Source organism: Sarcophilus harrisii, chromosome X (assembly GCF_902635505.1).
Source record: "Sarcophilus harrisii chromosome X, mSarHar1.11, whole genome shotgun sequence".
NCBI classification, from domain to species: domain Eukaryota; kingdom Metazoa; phylum Chordata; class Mammalia; order Dasyuromorphia; family Dasyuridae; genus Sarcophilus; species Sarcophilus harrisii.
In genome coordinates this window covers 36,256,867-36,264,526 of record NC_045432.1, presented here as the reverse complement: position 1 = coordinate 36,264,526, position 7,660 = coordinate 36,256,867, and the positions used below count along the sequence as shown (strand labels likewise).

At 53.8% G+C, this 7,660-nt stretch overlaps 1 protein-coding gene across 5 annotated transcripts in view; it reads left to right on the top strand.

Annotated features, from left to right (window-relative positions):
* Nucleotides 1–556: 556 nt before the first annotated feature.
* Nucleotides 557–7,660, top strand: part of MBNL3 (muscleblind like splicing regulator 3) — a 153,833-nt gene continuing 146,729 nt past the window's right edge. For 3 of the 5 annotated variants that reach the window (XM_031944641.1, XM_031944642.1, XM_031944643.1), the window contains exon 1: nucleotides 558–934. The gene's annotated coding sequence lies outside the window, so the exon portion shown is untranslated. Of the gene's footprint in view, nucleotides 935–7,660 lie in introns of all 5 variants that reach the window. The other 2 variants (XM_031944646.1, XM_031944644.1) reach the window with 2 other exon arrangements.

The following is a 7,660-nucleotide window of genomic DNA, read 5'->3' as shown; positions in this document are numbered from 1 at the left end:
GGGCTGCGCCGATCGCCAAGCCGCCACCTCCCCCTATCGGTGCCGAGCCCCCCGGGTCCCGGCGGCGTGCGGAGGGGAGCGCCCCTGGGTGTGGGTCTCTGTGAGCGTGTGAGTGTGTTTTTCCTTCCTTTCCCGGGCAGTGCAGCGGTGCATTTGTTTGTGTTAATTGGTTTGTTGACTCACCTTAGAGTATTGATAGATGCATTTAGCTAGAGAGGAGTGAGGCTTTTGCCTGGGTTGCTATGGCAGCAGCCAGCCCGAGCTCCAAGCATGTACGACATAGATCTTGGAAGCTATTAGGTGCACTCGGGCTGGACTGAACCAAGTCGGCCCGGGGGAGTGACAGTGAGGAGGGGCGAACTCTGCGGAGTCGGGGGGCCCCTAGCGGGGCGCAGCGGCCCGCCCCGGAATCCGGGAGCCCGCCGCGATCCGGGGGGCCGCGAGCCCCGGGCTGCTGTGTTGCCAGGGCGGGCGCGGCGGCGCGCGGCGGCGGCGGCGGCGGAGCCCTGGAGGCGCGGGCGGCGCGCGGCGGAGGCGCGGAAGCGCGCGGGCGGCGGCGGCGGCGGCGGCGGGCGCGGGGCTCGCTCTCGTCTTGACATTTTATCCCCCAGAGCTGCATACTTGGAGCTGGCTTGCACGTCCCAGTCATGAAGTTCTGGAGGTGGGGCGGGCTTTAATTTGCTTATATCTAATGATTTCCGAAGCCGGGCTTTAAAATGGCGGCATCCGTCCTGCACCCCTGCTAAAGCCTCCCCCAGCACTTGGGCGACTTTGCTTAGTGCTGCTTTTGCTTCTGCAGCTAACATATGGCATGTGCTGCTGCTGCTGCTGCTGCTGCTGCTGCTGCTCCCGCTGCTGCTGCTGCTGCAGCTGAGAGCTGGGCCCCGTAGTAGCCGATCCAGCCGCCGCTGCTACTCCAGACCATCAGCGGAAGGTAAGCCGCAACCGGACTTTTCTTTTGGGGAGCAAAGTTCTTAAGGAGGCGCCCCCCCAAGTCGCCCCTGGGACGGAGGGAGTTCCCACAAAACCAGAACAGTCAGAGCGATCAAAACTATCATATTAATATTAATAATAGTCATGCCCTCTTTGCAAGCAAGAGAGAGATGCCTTTTGGCGAGGTGAGATTTTTGACGGCTCTGTACATTTTGTTTTCGTGTTCCCTCTTTTCTTTTTTCTTTTTGCCAAAACGCCTGGAAGGGGGCTTAGTGCGTGGCGTTGCGGGAGAAAATCATTTGCGCAACTAAAGATCTTTTTGGAAAGACATTTTTCTCCCCCTCCCCAAATTTATTTTTGGGGAAACGCAGTGCTGTAAATTGTAAGCGGCTCCCTCACCAACGCTCTTCCTCTGCGCTCCGGCTCAGCAAACCTGGCAAGGTCCCCCCCCCCCCTTCTCTTTCTTTTTCTCCTCTTTCTTTTTCTTCTCCTTCTTTCTCCTCCTCCTCCTCTTCTTCCTCCTTCTCTCTCTCTTTTTTCTTCTTCTTCTCCTTCTCCTCCTTGTCTTTCTTCTTCTTCTTCTTCTTCTTCTTCTTCTTCTTCTTCTTCTTCTTCTTCTTCTTCTTCTTCTTCTTCTTCTTCTTCTTCTTCTTCTTCTTCTTCTTCTCTCCTCCTCCTCCTCCTCCTCCTCCTCCTCCTCCTCCTCCTCCTCCTCCTCCTCCTCCTCCTCCTCCTCCTCCTTCTCCTCCTCCTCATCCTCCTCTTCCTCCTCCTCATCCTCCTCTTCCTCCTCTTCCTCCTTCTCCTCCTCTCTTCCTCCTCTTCCTCCTCCTCCTCCTCCTTCTCCTCCTCTTCCTCTTCCTCTTTTTTTTCTTCTTCCTTTTAAATACTATTGGGACCTGTAAAGAATAATGTCGCTTTTAGATTCTAAGGGATGTTCCGAAAATGATTTTGGGGAGGGGGGAGTTTTTCCATTCTTGAGCCTTCACTTAAACAAAAACAAAAACAAAACAACTGCAGCAAATGAGTAGTGAAAGTTTGGTTGGTGGATTGATTGCGTCTCTCAAGAAGGCGGGGGGGAACAACTCTAATGAGGGATGTGGGGCTCCTGCGTCTGTCTTAGGGGACACGTCTTGGTGTCCTTTGCGTGGCATTCATTCTCGTCTGCCTTTTATTAGGGAAGTGCTTCTTTGTGGGTGAACTTTCCCTTGGATTTGTGGATCCGGGACTCGCAGCAGATTACATGCATTGCTCCAAAGCCGACAGGACGGCAATCAGAGTCAAAACATTTCCCTTCCTTTCGTTTCGAAAAGGCTGCTCATTTTGGTCAGTGCGCTGACTCTGCCCCAGCCCCAGCCCGCGCCCCGACTCTGCCCCCAGTCCCAACTCTGCCCCCAGTCCCGACTCTGCCCCCGGCCCCAGCCCGCACCCCGCACCCCCGGCTTTCAGAAACAATCCTGAAGACTTAGGAGAGGGACAGTTGGTTGTTTTACAAATGCTGGCGATGAACGCCGGGCTCTGGGCAGTGGCTATTTGAGCTAAAATCGCTCCCTTCTCGAGGTCTGAGCCCGTGTACTGGCTGATTCGACCTCTCCATTTTTTGTTTAAAAAAAACCCCAGAAATTAACGCTCCCCCCCCCCCATTTTCAGTTTTCTCTCCCCCACCCTAACCCCCCTCTTCCCCAGACGGTCTTTTTTTTTTTTTTTTTGCCTGGGAGCTGGCTTTTCTGCTCCCATCTCTGACTACTCTCCTCTCTTCCCAAGCTGTAGAAAGTACTTGACAGACTCCCATGGCACAATAGTTACCAAGAGAGTGAGAGGGGTGAAGAGAGGGAGCCAAAAGATTTTGCTGTACATCTCCCAGGGCATGCGCACTTATTCGGCTTTGCCACCGCACTGTAGTCTGCCTAGAAACAAAGAAGCAGAGCCCAGTTAAAGTGCTGTTTACTATGAACTGTTTTGCTCTTGTCATTGGTAATTGAGCCAAATAGCCGGAGGGCTTTCTCTCTTCCCGCAGCAGAGGCTAAAGGCCGCGGGGCCGGGAGGTGGGCAGCGGGCGGGCGCTCCCGAGGCAGGGGCCAGCCCGGCCAAGTGGCAACTTCTCCCCCTCCCTTTTTTTTTTTTTTTTGCCCAGGCACACACTTAGCTCCCAGTTCTCCATAGGTTCTGCCTTCTCATAGGTTTCCTTGCTGAATCATTGCAGCCTCTCTGCGCATCAGAGCTCTTAAATTACAGCCACGGGTGTCAGATTTGACACATGCCGCAATAGTGCTCAGCCAGCACAACCTGGCAGAACCAGCTAATGGGAGACACGGGGGAGCACAAGCACGACCCGTTCCCGTTCGCTCCTCTCCGACTTAGCAAAAAGAGGGGACGCGAGCCCTCCCAACGGCAGCGGGAGCCCGGCAAGTTGGTTGTTAGGAAGCTCTTTGGAAGGAGAGAATAAAGGAGGCCGGAGGGGTACTTGTGGCAGCCCGGTCCCCCTTCACTTCTGCCCGGGTCCCCGAAGCGCTTCGGAAATCGGGCCTTTGCCTCCCCATGTGTGTCCTGTCTAGGAATTTCCGAAGCTGCAGTGTATACAAGAATGGGAGCTGGGGGGCGGCTCTTTTTAGAGGGAGGGCTGTCCGAATGGATGCTAAAGGGGGCAGACCCGGCGGCTGGAACGGGGGCGACCGGTCTCGCCTCCCCGCGGTCCCGGGTTCGAGCAGAAAGTCCCCAGGGGATCCGGACGAGAACTTGCCACGAAACCGGCTCGGTTTCACTTCATTGTCTGGATTCCGTTGGACTTGTAATGCATCCCGGTGGCCAGTAGGCTCGTGCTACCCGGCCTGCCGCTCGATAGGAAAAAGTCAGCAGAGCATCTGGGGGAAGGGCTGGGTGCCCGGGGAGCTCCGGCCGGGCCTCCGCCCGCCGCCCGGCCGCCACACTTTCCGCGGCCCGCGGCGCCGGTCGCTTTCCCCGGGTGCTGCCTTTCCCAGGCGGTCCGCCGGGGCGCGGATTGCGTCGGCGTTCCAGGCTGGCCTGGTCGCCGGGCCAGTCACAGGTCGAGGCGGTGGGCTCGATTTCCCCCTCTCCCGTGGGGAAGAACTGGTGGGATAGGATTAGCAACGTGGGGATTCGGGGCATATCGGGCGAGAATAAATCACCGTCCGTGTTCGACGGGGAACCTGATCCCATAATTAGAGTGAGGTAATAGTCTCTGGCTTGTTAAAACTATCGAATGTCAGCCGGGGCTCCCGAGTCTCCGCAGCCCTGCCTCAGTTGGGGTGTTGGGATACCTGCGGCAACGTTGGCGAGTTCTTTTTTTTTTTAACTCACAGAACAGATGGATTGGGCTCTCTCTTCTCCTTCCCACCCCCACCCAACCCCTCCTGAACCCACTGTTACTAGTCTGTCACTCTTTAGGGCAGAGAAGGGGGAAAAGCCCACAAAAACCCGCTGTTTCTGCCCGTTTTGTGCAGGAGGTCGTTGTTGGTCACGAATAGAATATGGCTGTGGCTTTTTGAAAAAGAAAGGGAGAAAACTGCCTCCCGCAGCTACAACGGGGCAGGGACTATTTTCTAAGGAAATAAAATATACTGTTTGATGGGGGAAGGGGAAGTAATTTTATCCGCAGTTGGAAAAAAAAATCGTGCCCGCTGAGGATGCCATTAGGTCTATGGCAGGGTGCGCTTTTAGAGAGCCCGGGGCGGCGCTCCTCCTCTTCCTAAAATGGCTAAGACACTGGCCAGAGATCCCAGTGCCCCCGTGTGAACCACGGCCGCGGAGCTGGGGGATTAGCGAGGTATCAATTACTTTATCAGGTGTTAATGACTTTGCCTAAAGAAAAGTTCTTTTCAGGTCATTCCAGCCTACCAGTAAAGAGCTCCAATAAATCTGCCACTTAGTCCTGCTTGGTATTAAATTGATGACTGTGGTCTTAAAAAAAAAAAAAAAAACCGATGAGGAACAATCGTAGGATCAAGGAAGAAATCGTAATCAGTTTTATTGTAAAGAGAGAGAGCAGGCTCAGAAAGGTCAGGGTTGACTCCCAGCCAGCTGAATAGGACAGCTGAATTGACTCAGTCCTCTAAAAGATTCTAGATTGGTGCCTTGGTCCTTTTACCTTTCTCTTTTTCTTTTTCTTTTCTTTTCTTTTTTTTCAAAAGAGCTGAGGGGGGAAAGGATTTTCTGTTGATTATTAGGCATGTTTGAGGAAACTGAGGCATAATGAAGGATCCTGTATTCCCAACGCAGGCAATTAACCTGTCAAATGCTGAATCCTTCCAGACTCGAGAGGAAGGATAGTGATGAATAGTAATAATAGTAATAATAATAATAATAACTATAATGATGATGATGATGATGACCATCACCATCCTAATTCTAGAAGAATCCTGTATATGTTTATCTGCTTTTCTTCCAGTATGTTTATCTCATTCATCCTCATGGATGAGGACTCCAGGACCCCCCCCTCCCCAGCTTTAAATGAACATTACAGGAGATGCAGAGTTGATTAACTCTGCTTGTTAAAATGTTCTGGCCATTCCCAGGAAGCGTTTCTATCAGCTGTTAAATCGTCTGGGTGGGGGGGTGGAGGGAGGTAGAAGCTCCGGGAGACAAGACTCCTGATTTTAGGAAGCTACTTGGTGGGACGCCTCCCTTAAGTAGCTACCAGTACCTAGGCATTGGGAGGCTGTCCCAAGACCCAACGCTAGTGCCCGAGCCAGTGAGACGAAAAGCTGAGCCGGCTGGCTTGAGGGAGAGCCCACGGGCTATTTGCTATACAGCACTACGCAAGCCCTGAAAGCACGGATTTCCTTCTCCCTACTCTCCACTCCTAACATTCAGTCACTCAAGCAGCTTTAGCTCCCCCCCCCTCAACTTTCCTCAGGATCCAAGAGGGAGTACACTTTAGGAACATAGAAGGGGGGGAGCCTTTTAGGGGGCCAAAGAAACTGAATCACACTCTTTTGAATCACAAAAGAGAATGTGGGCTGAAACTGCCAGGGGATCCAAAGCTGAATTCCAGCCTCCCCCCCCCACTCCCACTGCAAGTAGAAATTACAACTGGTTAACTCCCCCCCCCAATTTCCACTGTAGATTGTAATCTCAACTGGTGCCCCTCCTACTCCATTGAAGATGCTACTTCCAACGGACGCCCCCCTTCCCACTGCAGACAAGAATCTCAACTGGTGCCCCTCCTACTCTCTCTGCAGACGTGAACCCTAGCTGGTACCACTCCCACTGCAGACACAAACCCTAGCTACCTCCCGCCCCCCCCCCACTGCAGACATGGAGCTCCGCTCATGACCCCCCCACTCCTATGATAGACACAAACCTCGTTTGGTACCCCCCATTCCGACTGCGGATGGGCACTTGGCTCCTAGTGTGCCCCTCTATTCTCATCATTCCCAGGAACTCTACCTGGTGCACACAGCCCGCTCCCACTGGAGACACGGATCTCAGCTGCTGCCCCCCAACTCCTTCTCCAGCAGGAACCCTATTTTGTATTCCCCTACTCTCACCACAGACATTCTGATGCCTCCCTCGGCATACAGAAACCCCATCTGATTCCCCTGCCCACTGCAGGCAAGAATCTTAATTGGCAGCCCTCCATCTCTTCCCGCAGAAGGAAGCCCATCAGAGACCCCCACATGCCCAATTCTTAAAGTATCCTCAGCTGGCGCCCCTTCTGCTCTCACCCCAAAGTGGGACACTCGTCTGCCCCCTCCCCACTCCCACTAATACCATCTGCTCCCCCCTCCAACTGAAGACAAATTCCACCTGCTGCCCCCTACAGTAGACAAGCACCTGATTTCATACCCCCCTTGCTCTCACTAGGACCAGAACCCTAGCTAATGCCTTGCAACTCCCACTGGTCCCCCACCCATTCTCAAGACAAGAACCCATTTAGTCTCCCTACTCTCACTGGGCACAGGAAGCCTAGCTGATGCTCCCCATTCCCACCGGGGACATAAATCCCAGTTGTCGCTCCCCACGTTTACTCTAGACTCTGAACCCCATTTTGTAATCCTCTCCCACTGGAGACAGGAACCTGGCTACTGCCCCACCCCGACTTCCACTGCAGACAGGAATCTCGGTTAACCCATCAGGCGGGAGTCCCCCCCCCCCCCCGCTCCCTGCAGACACAAAGCCCATCTAGTTTCCCCTCCACTTCTACTGCAGGCAGAAATGCTAGCTGGTGCCCCCCCCCCTTCCCACTGCAATCAGTGTTTCCAAATGGTGCCCTTCCTCATGCTCCCGTGGCAGACAGGAATCTCACTGATAACCCCCCTCCCTGTTATAGATAGAAACACAGCTAATGCCCCCCTCATATTCCACAAAGAGGAACCAAAGCGGGGGGGGGGGGGCATGTTGCAGACTGGAATAACAATAATAATGATGATCAGTAGACTTCATATAGTGCCCTACAGTTTGCAAAATGCTTTCCTTATGCTACTGCATTGACATACCCCAGCCAGTCCCCCCCCCCCATCCCTCCCTGCAGAGCAGGTACCACCCTGAGGAATGGCGTGAGTCTTGTGTGTGTCCCAGGCAATCCCTCCTTGCTCCTAGGGCTCCCTTTTGGCCAGACCGGCAAAGGAAATGGCTTTCCCCACCCAAGTGAGCCACACTCTGCGTTCTCCTCTCCTATAGAGTTGAAAAAGTAATTGTCCCAGGTGAAAATTAAAAGACCCTGAGCCCTGTCTCCTTTCCAGGGAAACACTGATTGCCTATTTAGAGG